Source organism: Loxodonta africana, chromosome 5, assembly GCF_030014295.1.
Source record: "Loxodonta africana isolate mLoxAfr1 chromosome 5, mLoxAfr1.hap2, whole genome shotgun sequence".
In the NCBI taxonomy this organism is placed as follows: domain Eukaryota; kingdom Metazoa; phylum Chordata; class Mammalia; order Proboscidea; family Elephantidae; genus Loxodonta; species Loxodonta africana.
The window spans coordinates 147,709,409-147,726,361 of record NC_087346.1 but is presented as its reverse complement, the minus strand read 5'-3'; positions in this window follow the sequence as shown (position 1 = coordinate 147,726,361).

Genomic DNA, 16,953 nt, shown 5'->3' with positions numbered 1-16,953 from the left:
ACTACCAGACAAGAGTTTGGCAATTCACACCCACTCACAGGTGTCTTGGAAGATAGGCCTGGTGATCTGCTTTTGAAAGGTCACAGCCTTGAAAACCCTCAACTCAGCAACAATCGACAACCATAACAACTATATTAGCAAGGGTTTCCCTCAAGGCCATTGTTGTTAGCTGCCATCAAGTCGACTCCAACTCATGTTGTCTAATCCTGTTACATCTCCATAACCTGTGATAGTTTCAGCCTGTTGTTAAGGCTCTTACGTCAATTTATCTCATTGAGGGTTTTCCTCATTTTCATTGAACTTCTACTTTACCAAACATGATGCGATTTTCTAATGATTGGCCTTTCCTGATGACGTGTCCAAAGTAAGCAAGATGAAGTTTCACCATCCTTGCTTCTAAGGAGTAGTCTAGTTATATTTCTTCTAGGACTGATCAAAGTAGAGCATGTGCAAAAGGCTCACTTCCAGGTAATTTATTTGGGAATGTGAACTCAGGGAAGGGACAGTAAAAATACAGACTGAAAGAAAAACAATACAAAGATGTATGAGCAAGATGGTCAAGGCTAAGGACAACTGAAGATCAAACTCAGAGATCTTCAGAGGAGACTTAAGAAACATGTCCCAGAATCCTTTGCTTGTGAGAAACAAGAGAGAAGCATTTACTCGTTAGCTACTGTCTCTCATTGTTCAAGGATTACCCAATGTGTGAAAGTTCCCACACAATTCCAAGTTACAGATATGTGAGGGCTGAGAGGTTTGCCTGAGCCTCGCATGCTATAGTGTCAGGAAGTGGGAGGTACATACGACAGGCCTGAAGCAAGACTCTGCTCAATTGCACTGGCATAAAAATAGTCACCTCTGCAGTGCTGGATTAAAAGGTAGAGCCAAAAGACTCTTAAAGTGGCACATGAGAGATGTCTCATACAGCCCATCCCTTGGACCTTTGCATTATTCAAATCTTCTCCAACCCTTCATTAAGTACACTCTGTCACAGAATCCCTTGCAATTGGTGACTGGCAACTTTGTCTATAAACCCATTGCCATCTGTAAAAACTTAATACAAGAGATAATATGCTACAATCCCCACTGTTGAAGCTAGTTTTGGGGCAATAACTGAGATAACTGTTGCCTTCGTCTATAATCCATTCTAATTTCCCTGGGAAATTGGAGTTCACTTCAATTAATGGATTAACTCTTTGAACTGAAGAAGAAACTGACATCAGGACTAGAGGAAGACTCATTAACAACCTGTGATATGCAGATGATACAACTTTGCTTGCTGAAAGTGAAGAAAACTTGAAGCACTTACTGATGAAGATCAAAGACTACAGCCTTCAGTGTGGATTATACCTGAACGTAAAGAAAACAAAAATCCTCAAAACTGGACCAATAGGCAACATCATGATGGACTGAGAAAAGACTGAAGTTGTCAAGGATTTCATTTTACATGGATCCACAATCAACACCCATGGAAGCAGCAGTCAAGAAATCAAACGACATATTGCATTGGGTAAGCCTGCTGTAAAAGATCTCCTTAAAGTGTTAAAAAAGCAAAACATCACAAGAGGACTGAGGTGCAACTGACCCAAGCCATGGTATTTTCAATCACCTCATACACGTGTGAAACCTGGATAATGAATAAGGAAAACTGAAGAAGAATCGATGTCTTTGAATTTTGGTGTTGGCAAAGAATATCGAATATACCATGACCTGCCTGAAGAACGAAAAAATCTGTCTTGGAAGAACTACAGTCAGAGCGCTCCCTAGAAGGGAAGATGGTGAGACTTTGTCTCAGATACTTTGGACATGTTATTAAGAGGAATCAGTCCTTGGAGAAGGACATCATGCTTGGTAAAGTAGAGGGTCAGTGAAAGAGAAAAAAAACCCTTAAGGAGATGGATTGACGAAGAGGCTGCAACAATGGGCTCAAACACATCAGTGATTGTGAGGATGGCACAAGACTGGGCAGTGTTTTGTACTGTTGTACATAGGGTTGCTATGAGTCAGAACTGACTCAAGGGCACCTAACAACAACGACACTTTAAATTAACTTATATTTTTACACTGTATAAAAGACAACAATTTTCTATTGTGTGGGTTAATGTCATATATCTGCTCACTAGAACATAAAAAAGAAAGAGACTGCATTGAGATTAATTACTTTTGTGTGTGACTTTTCTAGCTATGGTCTTGTACCTCCCCCTCAGGTGACTGGATAAAACTGTCTGATAGGGAAATTGTGGCTAAACAGGAGGATTGGCTGGTTTTGCCTTAAAAGAGAGCCAACTCCAGAGCAGAGAGGAGGGTCCTACCACCACCAAAGAAGAACAGCCAGGAGCAGAAAGCACATCCTTTGGACCCAGAAACACTGTGCTGAGAAGTGCCTGGAAGCTGGAGACTGAGAGAAAGAGAAAAAGAGAGAGAGACAGAGCAAGCTGTAACCCTGAAGACGGTGAGAAGCGGTGGCAGGAGAGACCCTGCAGCAGACACCCAGCAGCAGGAGTGGTGGGCTTCAAGGCCCATAGAGAGAGAAAGCTGAGTGCCTTAAGGGAGTGGCCTAGGGCCAGGGAGAGGAGTGCCTGCAAGCACAGTTGGGAAGAGACTGTCTTGATGGAAGAACTCTATCCTGAGTATTCCTGGACCTGAACTGTAACTGTTACTTCCTTAATAAACTCCATAATCATGAGTACGGTCTGTGAGTTCTGTGTGGCTATTGCAATGAATTATTGACCCAACAGAGAATTAGAGAGTGCTGTGCAAGGGACGGGTGGTGTCAGAATTGGTAAAGATGGCAGCGTGAGGAGGCTTGTCTGGCCTCCACCTCATGGAAATCAGGCTTACACTGTTGATCTTGGTTCTCCTTCCCCCTTGTGAATCTGAAAGAGGTCAGATATCACCCCACACCCCACCCCCATGCCATTTTTACAAAAAAAAAAAAGAGAGACCTTAATTATCCATCCGTTCAGCCCCTTGTAACCACATTGTCCTGAGGTTCAAGGTATTCTGACTGCCACTGCAGCACTGCTCCACATACGGCAATTACGTCTGCCTTGCTTCTGTAGTTAAGTGCTACCGCTTGGTCTTAGCTCTTCCAGAAACTCATCATTTCCTTTGATACCATAGGACCAAAGTCCACAGGAACACCTCCGGTGATCAATTGTGGTCCACAGAAAACAGTCACCATTAAGCTTTGCAAAGATCCCACCTTCCCTAAAGCATTCCCTATTGTCTAAGTGAGGGCCATGTCCTGAATTACACATTTCAAAATGAACTCAGAAGACTGAATTCTCTTAAAACAAGTACTGAAAGCACCAAGCATGTGAAAATTTTTAACACAAAATATTAATTTAGACTATTAATTTTAAAAACTTGGTTCTCCTAAATACATTTGTAATTTTAAATTGAGACAATCTTAGTCTTGTATGTGGTATATAACAGGGGTCTCATAATTTAAAGATGGGCTATCCTCACAGCCTTTGTACTCAACACAGTGCCACTCCCTGATCTACGTGCCTAAGTTAGGGGCTAATTTTGTGACTAGATTTTTCATTTTGAGACTGTTATGATAAAATGTATTTTCCTATTAATACTATAGATCTTTAAAAGTGACGGGCCCCTGTATTCTTCTTATGTGAAGCCTATATCTTATTGAAATGATAGCTAATTGAAGTTTGGATCTCACTTATGGCTTTACTTATCAATTTGTTTGGAACATACAAGACCATTTACTGACATCTACGGTACCACTGGAAAAGGTAGACTTTCTCCACAACAGCCATATTTGAGTAACGGTAAAACAAATTCTCTTTTATTGCCACTTGTTCATCACAGGAGGTTCCTAAGAGGTTATGTTCACATATATGCATGCTTATGGGTGCACATCTGCACAAACACACACACAAACACACATATGTTATTAACTCCTGAATTCTTACATTCTTCTCCCTTCCTCCCTTCCTCTATTCCTTCCTTTCTTCCTCCTTAGTACTTAGCACTGCAGCTGACACATAATTTAAAAAAAGCAAACCAGTTGCCAGTCAAGTCAATTTTGACTCATGGCAGCTCCCCGTGTGTGAGGTAGGACTGTGCTCTATAGGATTTTCAATGGCTAATTTTTCAGTAGTAGATCGGGAGGTCTTTCTTCCCAGGCCCCACTCGGTGGACTGGAACCTCCAACCTTTCAGTTAGCAGCTCAGCACATTAACTGTTTCACCAGCTGGGGACTCCTACACATAATGTCGTTGTTGTTAGTTGTCTTCAATCTATTCTGAGTCATGATGACCCCACGTGTGCAGAGCAGAACTGCTCTACAGGGGTTTTAAGGTTGTGGCCTTTTAGAAGCAGGTCACCAGGCCTGTCTTCCTAGGCTTCTCTTGGTGGGTTTGAACCATCAACTTTTTGGTTAGTAGTTCGTTTGCACCACCCAGGAACTTCCTACACACAGTAAGTACCCAATAAATATTTCTTGACTGACTGACTTACTAGAAAAATTCTAAAAAAAGCAAGACTACTTTTTCCCTAAAAAAAAACACACACGCACACACAACTGAACATTTAAACACCCAAAAGCAACTTTGCAACGCCAGTGGCCACTACAATCTCAAATCAACAGCCTCATGCCATTTATAACCTGGAAAACTGTGTAACATAAAACTGATTCTATAAGGTGGGTATAGGACAAAGATTACTATCACTGTGAAAACTTTAACTTAGAATTTCCAGTTTTGAGGATAATTAAAATCACAGCTTGAATGCTGCAGGAATAAATATTCAAGTTTAATTTAATACTGTGTGCAGTATGAGGGCGATTACTTTCCCCCCAGCATTGTGGGCTTTCATATAATTTCCTTTTAGTGAGCTAAATTTACTTAAGTGTCAATATTGAGCAATTCAAAGTACCAATGAATGTTATGTACCCCTCCACTCAACCCAATAAAAGCAACACTCAACAAAATGGTAAATGTTCTGTTGTTTTGCTGTTATCAAATATTTTGGTCTTGAGTTTTATTTTAGAAATGCATGTCAGTCAGATTCAGGCAGATTAAGGGCATTCCTAAGACCAAAATCTTAACTGCCAAGTGGATGCATCACAATGTTGGAAACTCTTGAATACCTTCTCCTGTTTGCCTGAGAAGGCAGTGTGCCATGCTTAAAAGAACGTGAGGTCTAGAGATCACTGGACTTGGAACCCAGCTCTCTGTGTTACATTGGGCAAGGTGTTTTAACCTCTCCTGTCTCCCCAAAATAATAATAATTGAGTGCTTATTACATGTCAAGCACTGTTCTAAGCATTTTTAAAAAACTATCTCGCTTAATAACTAAACAAAATCTCATATTCTCATCTTGAAGGTAAGAAAAATGAGGCTTAAGGAGATCAAATAATATGCTCAGGATCACACAGGCAGTAGTATAAGGTCTGGATCCAAACTCATTCAATAGATTTCTAGTTCACCGCTCTTAACTCCTGTCCAATACTGCCTATTTCATATAAATTTCACTTAATTTTTACATTTGTGCATTCAACACATGTTTATTGAGCTCCTACAGTAAGCTGGGAATTGAGGGTAAACAAAAGAAATACGGCCCCTAACCTCACAGAGTTAATGTGAGTGTTAAATGAGGTTGTACACACACAGATAAAACACCTGATATATAGAGGACCTTTAACTATTCTTTGTCTCCCCTTTCCTAATAGACATATCAACCACAGGAAGATGGACAAGAGTCATAAAATAAAACTTTGTTCCCAGCCAGAAAACATTGGATCCAGTCTTGATTTTGAGCAGAAAAAAAAAAAAAAAAAAAAGCCAATTCCCATTCATAGTTATATAAAGGGATACAGAGTATAATTTCTCCCTAAGGGCTGTAATCATTATGGAAACAGATTGCCAGCCCTTTTTCTGTGGCACCTCTGAGTGAGCTTGGACAGCCAACCCCGCTGAGCATAAACCACTTACACCATATTATCAACTTGGTTTCATGGGAGAAAAATGTAGCAGTCTGCTTCCGTAAAGATTTACAACTTTGGAAACCCTATAAGGCAGGTCTACTCTAGGGATTACATTAGAACCTGTGAGTACAGGGTCTGGCACTCAACTGAGTACCCAAACAAAGTTAGTCTCTGTCCCTGTAATCCTTCTTACTTCTACTTTCTTGTCACCATCATATTTTTAATTTCAGCTAGTCAACTGTCCATATCTGAAGTTCTGTGTTTATTTGTGGATGTCATGGAAACAAATTAGAGGGTATTTAGGATGGCCATATCTGGATAGAGAAGTATCTGAAATCACATCAATAGCACTGTACTATACAAACACTAACACAATCAATAATATTAATGTTTGTTTGGAGCCTATTAGAAGGAGGCCTGGTGGAGCAATAGTTAAGGGCTCTGCTGTTAACTGAAAGTTTGGCAGTTCAGACCCACGCAGCAGCTCCACAAGAGAAAGATATGAAGATCTTCTTCCGTAAAGATTACAGCCTCAGAAACACTATGGGGCAGTTCTATTCTGTCGCATGGGGTTGCTGTGAGTCAGAATTGACTCAAAGGCAACTAACCACACAACAGAGTCTATTATATTTTGAGCAATGCTTGTAACAACTCTGAAAAATATTACTTTTCCCATTTTACGGATGAATAAATCAAAACTCACAGAGTCAAATTGCTTAGTCAAGTTTACAAAGTTGGAGGTAATAGAATCAAGAATCTAGTTTACTCCAAAGCCTGAGATTTTCTCCATGATGCCATGTATGTCACAGAACTTCAGTTGGAGGAACTGCTGAAGATATGGGGTTTGAGGGGTCATAGATATTACCTTGAGATACCAGAAGGTCCAGCAAGTAGAAGTAGAACTAATCTTGTTCTATGTGACCCCAAGGTGTATTTAATACACACGAACAGTAAATTTTATCTCTGGCAGAAAAATTGGCTCAATACAATTAAGGATTTGTTTTTTGTTTTTAAAGATGCAATAAATGGTGATGTGATCTCCTTGTCACTGGAGTCATCAAGTGATATTGGGGAAGGGATTCAAGCATCTAAAAGAGGTTGACCTAGGAGCTCTGGTAAGGACTTCCCAATTTTGAAATTCCATGACTCTGGAGTTTGCTTTAGAGAAACAGAACTCTACATTACTAGAGCTAATTTCTTTTCATAATCTACACTGAAAGTACTTTTTCCCAAGCCTCTTGGATATCACAGTTCAACTCAGGCCAAAGAAATAGATTGCTGAGAGTAGTAGGATCTGACCTCAGCTTTATTGGCTAAGCCAAGATACATGTAGCTTGCATGTGCCTTCACACCAGGCAAGGATCAAGTAGAGTCTGAGTTTTGTCTTTCTCCTCAGTCATCTCTGATATCGCCTCACAGACAAGCAGAGGTTCCAGACTTTAATCCTAGCTGGTACTCAGAATCTGAAGCGGGAACAAGCTTGGCCAAGGGGATTCAGGTACAAACCGGTATCTCCTTTCTGGAAAGGCTGAGTAGAGAATCAATAGAAGGTTCATAATGTTGAGACTAAGAAAACAGCAAGAGTAAGATCAGGTTCTTAAAGAAGAAAGTTAACAAGAGAGAACAGTCAAGAAGTATCTTAGTTATCTAGTGCTGCTAAAACAGAAATGCCACAAATGGATGCTTCAACAAACAGAGCTAGTAGGCTAGAAGTCCAAATTCAGGGCATTCGCTCCAGGGAAAGCCTTTCTCTCTCTGTCAGCTCTGGCTCTGGGGGAAGGTTCTTATCGTCAATCTTCCCGGGTTGAAGGGATTTTCAGCACCAGGACCCTGGGTCCAAAAGGATATGCTATTCTTCTGGCTCTTGTTGCTTAGTGGTATGAGGTCCCCATGTCTCTCTGCTCACTTCTATCTTTTATAAGAGATTGGCTTAAAACACAATCTAATCTTGTAGCTTGAGTCCTACTCATTAACATAACTTCTGCTAATCCCACCTCATCAACATCATAGAGATAGGATTTACAACACACAGGAAAATCACAGCAGATGACAAAATGGTAAACAATCACACAATACTGAGAATCATGGCCTAGCCAACTTGACAGACTTTTTTGGGGGACACAATTCAATCCATAAGAAGAAGTGAGAAAACTCTATCACCTGCCAGTGCTTAGTTGGTATTCCCCAGAGTTACCAGGGGGATACAAGACCATCCTCTTGCAAATGTTATTGCAGTTAATTATTGTTGTTTGCCCAGTACTCCTTGTTTGGAGAAGAGTGTCTTCCTCCTATAATATGACAAATGATAGTACCTCACTCCATGGGCATAGGTGATTGGTTGAGGTTTGGCCAAGTAATCACAAACAAATCAATCGAAATCCATCTTAGGGATTTTTTTTAAAAAACAGAACTAATGGAAGAGAGGTAATACAACTGAAAATGTTGAGGTACAGATGCAGGTGATGCCCTTAAGATGCACGGGGCCCTAGACAAATATTGTTTGCAGATACCCTGTCTATGTACACATCTTGATTTTTTAAAAATATGTTACAAAATCCTAAGGCCCATGTTACATATTAAAAAAAAAAAAAAAAAACCCACACCCACTGCCATCGAGTCGATTCCAACTAATAGAGACCCTGTATGACAGAGTAGAGCTGCCCCATAGGTTTCCAAGGAGTGCCTGATGGATTTAAACTGCTGACCTTTTGGTTAGCAGCCAGCCTGTTAAGCAATATGCCACCATGGGTCCATGTTATATATGGGAATTTATTAATGAAAATTTAAATAGAGAAAAACAATTTTTTTAACTGTCCAATCTATGAGCATGAAGATTCTTCATGGTGTCCAGACACCATCTCTTCCCATTCAGGTCCAAGCACCATCTCCACCCTGAATTATCCATCATGCTGCCCATAAATACTGTCTTTCAATGACTTTCAATGGTTGACACTGTGCTTTGTCAATGATGACCATAAACGAACTACAGAATATGCAAGAAAATGTGAATGATAATTAATTTTCTGGTCATGTGAAATTTTTCATTCAGAATTTTATAAAGTAAATATAGAACAACAGATCATCTCACCATGTGTTCTCTTGAGTTCTTTATGCCATAACCACTGCATTTATTTTAATAATAAACACATCCCTGCCTTGAACTTACTGGTAGTAGAAAGAGAGACAAGGAGTCATGCAAGAAGCATGAAAGCGTACCATTCATGCAAGAAATAGCTGCTTCTAGTCCATTACCCCTAAGGAATTGCCAAGGGTTACATGATATCTCCATGTCTATTGGAGGCAAGGCAGAACATCTATCGGAAGGGTTGGTAGACTTTGTGGAGCAAAAGTGGAAAGTCCTTGGAGGGCCTTGGCACTGCCATCCCCAGAGAACTGCCAGACATGGTCTGGAGCCTGTGGAAGGGGTGGTCACACAGATTAAAGGATTCCCACAGCTGCCTTAATCTCCCTTGGTGTTATAAACTGTAGGTGGCTCACTGTCAAGACATGGAATGAGAGAGCTGATGCAGGGACCACATACCTGGCTCAAGCCCAGTGTTGTCAATGGATCACTGGTGGCCCAGAGCCACAAAGTTGTCCTCTGTCTTACTGGAGTGTCACCCAAAACCAGCATGTCAACATCACTCAGTTGTGCAAAATAGAAAATGAGTCATCCAGCAGGCGTAACCTCCTTGTGAGGCAGCAGGCCTGGAACATTGGTAGGCTACCATCCTAGGAAAGCCCTATAGGTATGAGTCCTAAAAAAAACCCTAGAGGTCCTCAAAGTGTCTGGTCAACCCACATGAGGCTAAAGAGTTGGAGAGGACCAATGAAACAGTACTATTGACAGATTGCTAACCATGTGGAGGAGGTTGATCTGAGAGAAGCAGGTGAGATGGAAAAGCTCTACCCTTGATCTTTCTACATTACCTAGGGTACCCTAATGTTCTTCAAGTAAGTTCCCCCTTCTTTATCTCTAAGCAAATTCCAGGAAGATACCTGTCTCCTGAAACCAAAGGATTCTGAAGGATACACTAATGAACAATAATAATCATGTCTGTGATTTACCTGGGATTGGTTTCCATAAAAAACTCAGAAGGGAGAGGCAGAGCCAAGATGGCGGAATAGACAGATGCTTCTGTTCAGCCCCCTTTACAACAAAGACCCCAAAAAACAAGTGAAAGGTGTGTATTTGTGACAAGCTGGGAGCCCTGAGCATCAAAGGCAAGCTTACACAATGAACTGAGGGGCAGGGTAAGGAAGAGACTGTTCAGAAGAGGAGAGGGGTTACCGGACCTAAATCACAGGAAGCCCTCAGGCACCATTCCTGGAGCGGCAGTGGCAGTGGCGGCAGCGGGCTGGTCCTAGTGTTCGTCGCAGTTTCCTCAGGGAGAAGCAGCCAGCCACACAGCCTGCTTACACCTCCAGAACCTGAGGAGAACTGCGCACTCTAGGCAAAAGCTAAGTACACGCGTATATTTTACTGGGCCCTCCCCCACCCGCAAGCCGGCTTCAGAGGCTGAATCCCTGGGCCTAAGATAGACCCTGGTGAGCACCTGGAGCCGTCCTCCTGGCCTTGGGGAAGGAAAAAATTTGCAACTGGGGGGAAAGGATAATTTGCTAGCTCCATTAACCGGGGAAGATCAGGACAGAAGTGGCTACTGTCCAGGCATAAACCGTCCATGGACCTTGAGGACCTTTCCCTTCTGCATGGACCTGTGTGGGCCTATTTCGGGAAAATAGGCCCTTGTTGGCAAACTCCAACCATTTCAGCTGTGCGGTGGGAAGGTGGGTATTTGACGTTTAACATTGCTTTGCCTATTAAACAAGGTCCTCACCTACCCACATCAGGGACCTAAGGACTGGTAGCTCCACACAGGTCACCCATCCACCTGTGACAGGGGTCCAAAGATAACTGGTACCTCCCAGTCCTTACAACCAAAAACTTTGGGTGCCCACGGTCCCTCTGCAGAACCCACCCACCAGCACGCTCTAGGGAACAGAGACGCATTTTCCTCAGAGACACTTGGGGGTTGGTTCTCAGCTCCCCGCCTTGTTCAGAGCATGACCCCCTGCTGAAATCAGATACTGGTATATACACCAATCTCCCCTGCCTCTCTAAGACTGTAGGACAGAGCCTGTGCTACACACTTGATATCAACTACCTGGAAACCTGAGCTGAATTCATACAAGAAAACTGAATGGACTTCTAGACTGATAAACCTGATAATAGCTCTAGCCAGCTGGGGACAGGACACAAGAGCTCCAAAGGTGAAAATGATCAAGCTAGCTCACTCAAGAAACCCATAGGGGTATACCAGGACAAAACAAAGCAAGCAGCTACGACACAGTAAGCAAGCATAAACTAATACAATAACTTCGAGATGGCTCAGAGACAACAGTCAATATCAAGTCACATAAAGAAACAGACCATGATCACCTAAACAGGCTCTCAAAACAAAGAAACCAGGGATCTTCTAGATGAAACTGCATTCCTGAAATTACCAGATGCAGAATACAAAAGTTTAATATACACATCTCTTCAAGACATCAGGAAGGATATGAGGCAATACACAGAATAAGCCAAGGAAAACACAGATAAAGCAACTGAAGAAATTAGAAAGATTATTCAAGAACATAATGAAAGCTTTAATAAGCTGGAAAAATCCATACACAGACAGCAATCAGAAATTCAGAAGATTAACAATAAAATTACAGAATTAAATAACTCAATAGAAAGTTAGAGGAACAGAATTGAGCAAGTAGAAGCTAGAATTTCTGAACTCGAAGATAAATCACTTGGCACTAATATATATGAAGAAAACTCAGACAAAAGAATTTAAAAAAATGAAGAAACCTTAAGAATCATATGGGACTCTATCAAGAGAAATAACCTACGAGTGATTGGACTACCAGAACAGGGAGGGATAACAGAAAATACAGAGAAAATTGTTGAAGATTTGATGGCAGAAAATTTCCCTGATATCATGAAAGATGAGAAGATATCTGTCCAAGATGCTCATCGAACTCCAGATAAGGTGGATCTTAAAAGAAAGTCACCAAGGCATAGTATAACCAAACTTGCCAAAACCAAAGATAAAGAGACAATTTTAAGTGCAGCAAAGGATAAAAGAAAAGCCACCTACAAAAGGGAGCCAATAAGAATAAGCTCAGACTACTCAGCAGAAACCATGCAGGCAAGAAGGCAATTGGATGACATATTTAAAAAATCGAAGGAAAAATATTGCCTGCCAAGAATCATAAAAAAAAAAACAAGAATCATATATCCATCAAAACTGTCTCTTAAATATGAAGGTGAAATTAAGACATTTCCAGATAAACACAAGTTGAGGGAATTCATAAAAACCAAACCAAAACTACAAGAAATACTACAGGGAGTTCTTTGGTTAGAAAATCAATAATATCAGGTATCAACCCAAGACTAGAACACTGGGCAGAGTAACCAGAAGTCAACCCAGACAGGGAAATGCAAAAAAAAAAGCAAGATTAAAAAAAAAAAAAGCCCAACACAAGGTAATGGTGATGTTATTATATAAAAGAAGACAACATTAAAATAATAAACAGGGGACTAAGAAATGTAATCATACATCTTCCAATGGAGAGGAAGATATGGCGATACAAAGAAATAAAAGTTTTAAATTTAGAAAAATAGGGGTAAATAATAAGGTAACCACAAAGGAGACAAACTATCCTACTCATCAAAATAAAATACAAGGGAAAAATACAGACTTAGCAGAAACAAAAATCAACAACAAATATGAGGAAAGGACAATATATAAAGAAAATCTACTCAGCACATAAAATCGAGTGGGAAAAAGAAACTGTCAACACACGAAAAAAGACATCAAAATGATATCACTAAATTCATAAAAAAAAATCATACCTATCCATAATTACCCTGAATGTAAATGGACTAAATGCACCAATAAAGAGACAGAGAGTGGCAGAATGGATTAAAAGACAGGATCCGTCTATATGCTCCCTACAAGAGACACTCCTTAGACTTAGAGACACAAACAAACTAAAACTCAAAGGATGGAAAAAAAAATATCAAGCAAACAATCGAAAGAGAGCAGGAGTGGCAATATTAATTTCTAACAAAATAGACTTTAAAGTTAAATCCATCAGAAGGGATAAGGAAGGACACTATATAATGATTAAAGGGACGATACACCAAGAAGATATAACCATATTAAATATTTATGAACCCAATGACATGGCTGCAAGATACATAAAACAAACTAACAGCATTGAAAAGTGAGATAGCTCCACAATTATAGTAGGAGACTTCAACACACCACTTTCAGTGAAAGACAGAACATCCAGAAAGAAGCTCAATAAAGACACGGAAGATCTAAATGCCACCATCAACCAGCTTCACCTCATAGACATATACAGAACACTCCACCCAACAGCAACCAAGTATACTTTCTTTTCTAGTGCACATGGAACATTCTCTAGAATACACCACATATTAGGTCATAAAGCAAGCCCCTATGCAATGCCCCATAGGGTTTCCAAGAATCGCCTGGTGGACTTGAACTGCCAGCCATTTGGTTAGCGGCCATAGCACTTAGCCACTACGCCACCAGGGCTTCCTTAGCAGAATCCAAAACACGGAAATATTACAAAGCATCTTCCCTGACCATAAGGTCATAAAAGTGGAAATCAATAACAGGAAAAGCAGGGAAAAGAAATCAAACACTTGGAAACTGAACAATACCCTGCTCAAAAAAGACTGGATTATATATAGGAGACATTAAGAACGGAATAAAGAAATTCATAGAATCCAATGAGAATGAAAACACTTCTTATCAGAACCTTTGGGACACAGCTAAAGTGGTGCTCAGAGGCCAATTTATATCAATAAATGCACACATCCAAAAAGAAGAAAGGGCCAAAATCAAAGAATTATCCCTACAACTTGAACAAAGAGAAAGAGACCAACAAAAGAAACCCACAGGCACCAGAAGAAAACAAATAATAAAAATTAGAGCTGAACTAAATGAAATAGAAAACAGAAAAACAATTGAAAGAATTAACAAGACCAAAAGCTGTTTTTTTGAAAAACTTAACAAAATTGGCAAACCACTAGCCAACTGACAAAAGAAAAACAGGAGAGAAGCAAATAACCCGCATAAGAAATGAGATGGGCGATATGACAACAGACCCAACTGAAATGAAAAGAATCATATCAAATTACTATGAAAAACTATACTCAAACAAATTTGAAAACCTAGAAGAAATGGATGAATTCCTAGAAACACACTACCTACCTAAACTAACACAAACAGAGGTATAACAACTAAATAGACCCATAAAAAAGAAGAGATTGAAAAGGTAATCAAAAAACTCCCAACAAAAAAAAAGCCCTGGTCCGGATGGCTTCACTACAGAGTTCTACCAAACTTTCAGAGAAGAGTTAACACCACTACTACTAAACGTATTTCAGAGCATAGAAAAGGACGGAATACTACCAAACTCATTCTATGAAGCCACCATATCTCTGATACCAAAACCAGGTAAAGACACCACAAGAAAAGAAAATTATAGACCTATATCCCTCATGAATGTAGTTGGCAAAAATCCTCAACAAAATTCTAGCCAAAAGAATTCAACAACATATCAAAAAACTAATTCACCATGACAGAGTGGGATTCATACCAGGTATGCAGGGATGGTTCAACATTAGAAAAACAATGAATGTAATCTACCACATAAATAAAACAAAAGACAAGAATCACATGATTTTATCAATTGATGCAGAAAAGGCATTTGACAAAGTTCAAAACTCATTCATGATAAAAAGTCTCAGCAAAATAGGAATAGAAGGAAAATTTCTCAACATAATAAAGGGCATCTATACAAAGACAACAGCCAACATCATCCTAAATGGAGAGAGCCTGAAAACATTCCCGCTGAGATCGGGAACCAGACAAGGATGGCCTTTATCACCACTCTTATTCAACATTGTGCTAGAAGTCCTAGCCGGAGCAATTAGGCTAGATAAAGAAATAAAGGGCATCCAGATTGGCAAGAAAGAAGTAAAAGTATCTCTATTTGCAGATGACATGATCTTATACACAGAAAACCCTATGGAATCCTCCAGAAAACTACTGAAATTAATAGAGGAGTTCAGCAGAGTATTGGGATACAAGATAAACATACAAAAATCAGTTGGATTCCTCTACACCAACAAAAAGAACATCGAAGAGGAAATCACCAAATCAATGGCATTTACAGTAGCCCCCAAGAGATAAAATACTTAGGAATAAATCTTACCAGAGCTGTAAAAGACTTATACAAAGAAAACTATAGTACACTTCTGCAAGAAACCAAAAGAGACTTACATAAGTGGAAGAACTTACCATGCTTGTGGATAGGAAGACTTAACATTATAAAAATGTCTATTCTGCCAAAAGAGAGCTATACATTTAATGGAATTCCGATCAAAATCCCAAGGACGTTCTTTAAAGAGATGGAGAAACAAATCACCAACTTCATATAAAAGGGAAAGAGGCCCTGGATAAGTAAGGCATTATTGAAAAAGGAGAACAAAGTGGGAGGCCTTACTTTACCTGATTTTAGAACCTATTGTACTGCCACAGTAGTCAAAACAGCCTGGTACTGGTACAACAACAGATACATGGACCAATGGAACAGAATTGAGAACCCAGACATAAATCCATCCACATATGAGCAGCTGATATTTGACAAAGGCCCCAAAACAGTTAAGTGGAGAAAAGACAGTCTTTTTAACAAATGGCATAATTGGATACCCATCTGCAAAAAAATGAAACAAGACCCATACCTAACTCCATGCACAAAAACTATCTCAAAATGGATCAAAGACCTAAATATAAAATCTAAAACGATAAAGATCATGGAAGAAAAAATAGGGACAACATTAGGACCCCTAATACATGGCATAAACAGTATACAAAACATTACTGAGAATGCAGAAGAAAAACTAGATAACGGGGAGCTCCTAAAATATCAAACACCTATGCTCATCCAAAGATTTCACCAAAAGAGTAAAAAGACCACCTACAGACTAGGAAAAAGTTTTTAGCTATGACATTCCTGATTAGAGCCTGATCTTCTAAAATCTACATGATGCTGCAAAAAGACAAATAACCCAATTAAAAAAATGGGCAAAAGATATGAATAGACACTTCACTAAAGAAGACATTAAGGTAGCTAACAGATACATGAGGAAATGTTCACGATCATTAGCCATTAGAGAAATGTGGATCATAACTACAATGTGATTTCATCTCACTCCAACAAGGCTGGCATTAATCCAAAAAACACAAAAGAACAAATGTTGGAGCGGCTGTGGAGAGATTACACTGCTGGTAGGAATGTCAAATGGTACAACCACTTTGGAAATCGATTTGTCACTTCCTTAAAAAGCTGGAAATAGAACTACCATAAGATCCAGCTATCCCGCTCCTTGGAATATATACTAGAGAAATAACAGCCTTTACACAAACAGGTATATGCACACCCATGTTTACTGCAGCACTGTTTACAATAGCAAAAAGATGGAAGCAACCAAGGTGCTCATCAACAGATGAATGGATAAATTATGGTATATTCACAGAATGGAATACTACGCATTGATAAAGAACAGTGAGGAATCTGTGAAACATTTCATAACATGGAGGAACCTGGAAGGCATTATGCTGAGTGAAATTAGTCAGTTGCAAAAGGACAAATATTGTATAAGACTACCATTATAGGAACTTGAGAAATAGTTTAAACTGGGAAGAAAATATACTTTTGTGGTTAGGAGAGGGGGGAGGGAGGGAGGGTGGGAGAGGGGCATTAACTAATTAGATAGTAGATAAGAACTACTTTAGGTGAAGGGAAAGACAACACACAATACAGGAGAGGTCAGCACAATTGGACTAAACCAAAAGCAAAGAAGTTTCCTGAATAAACTGAATGCTTTGAAGGCCAGCGTAGCAGGGGCAGGG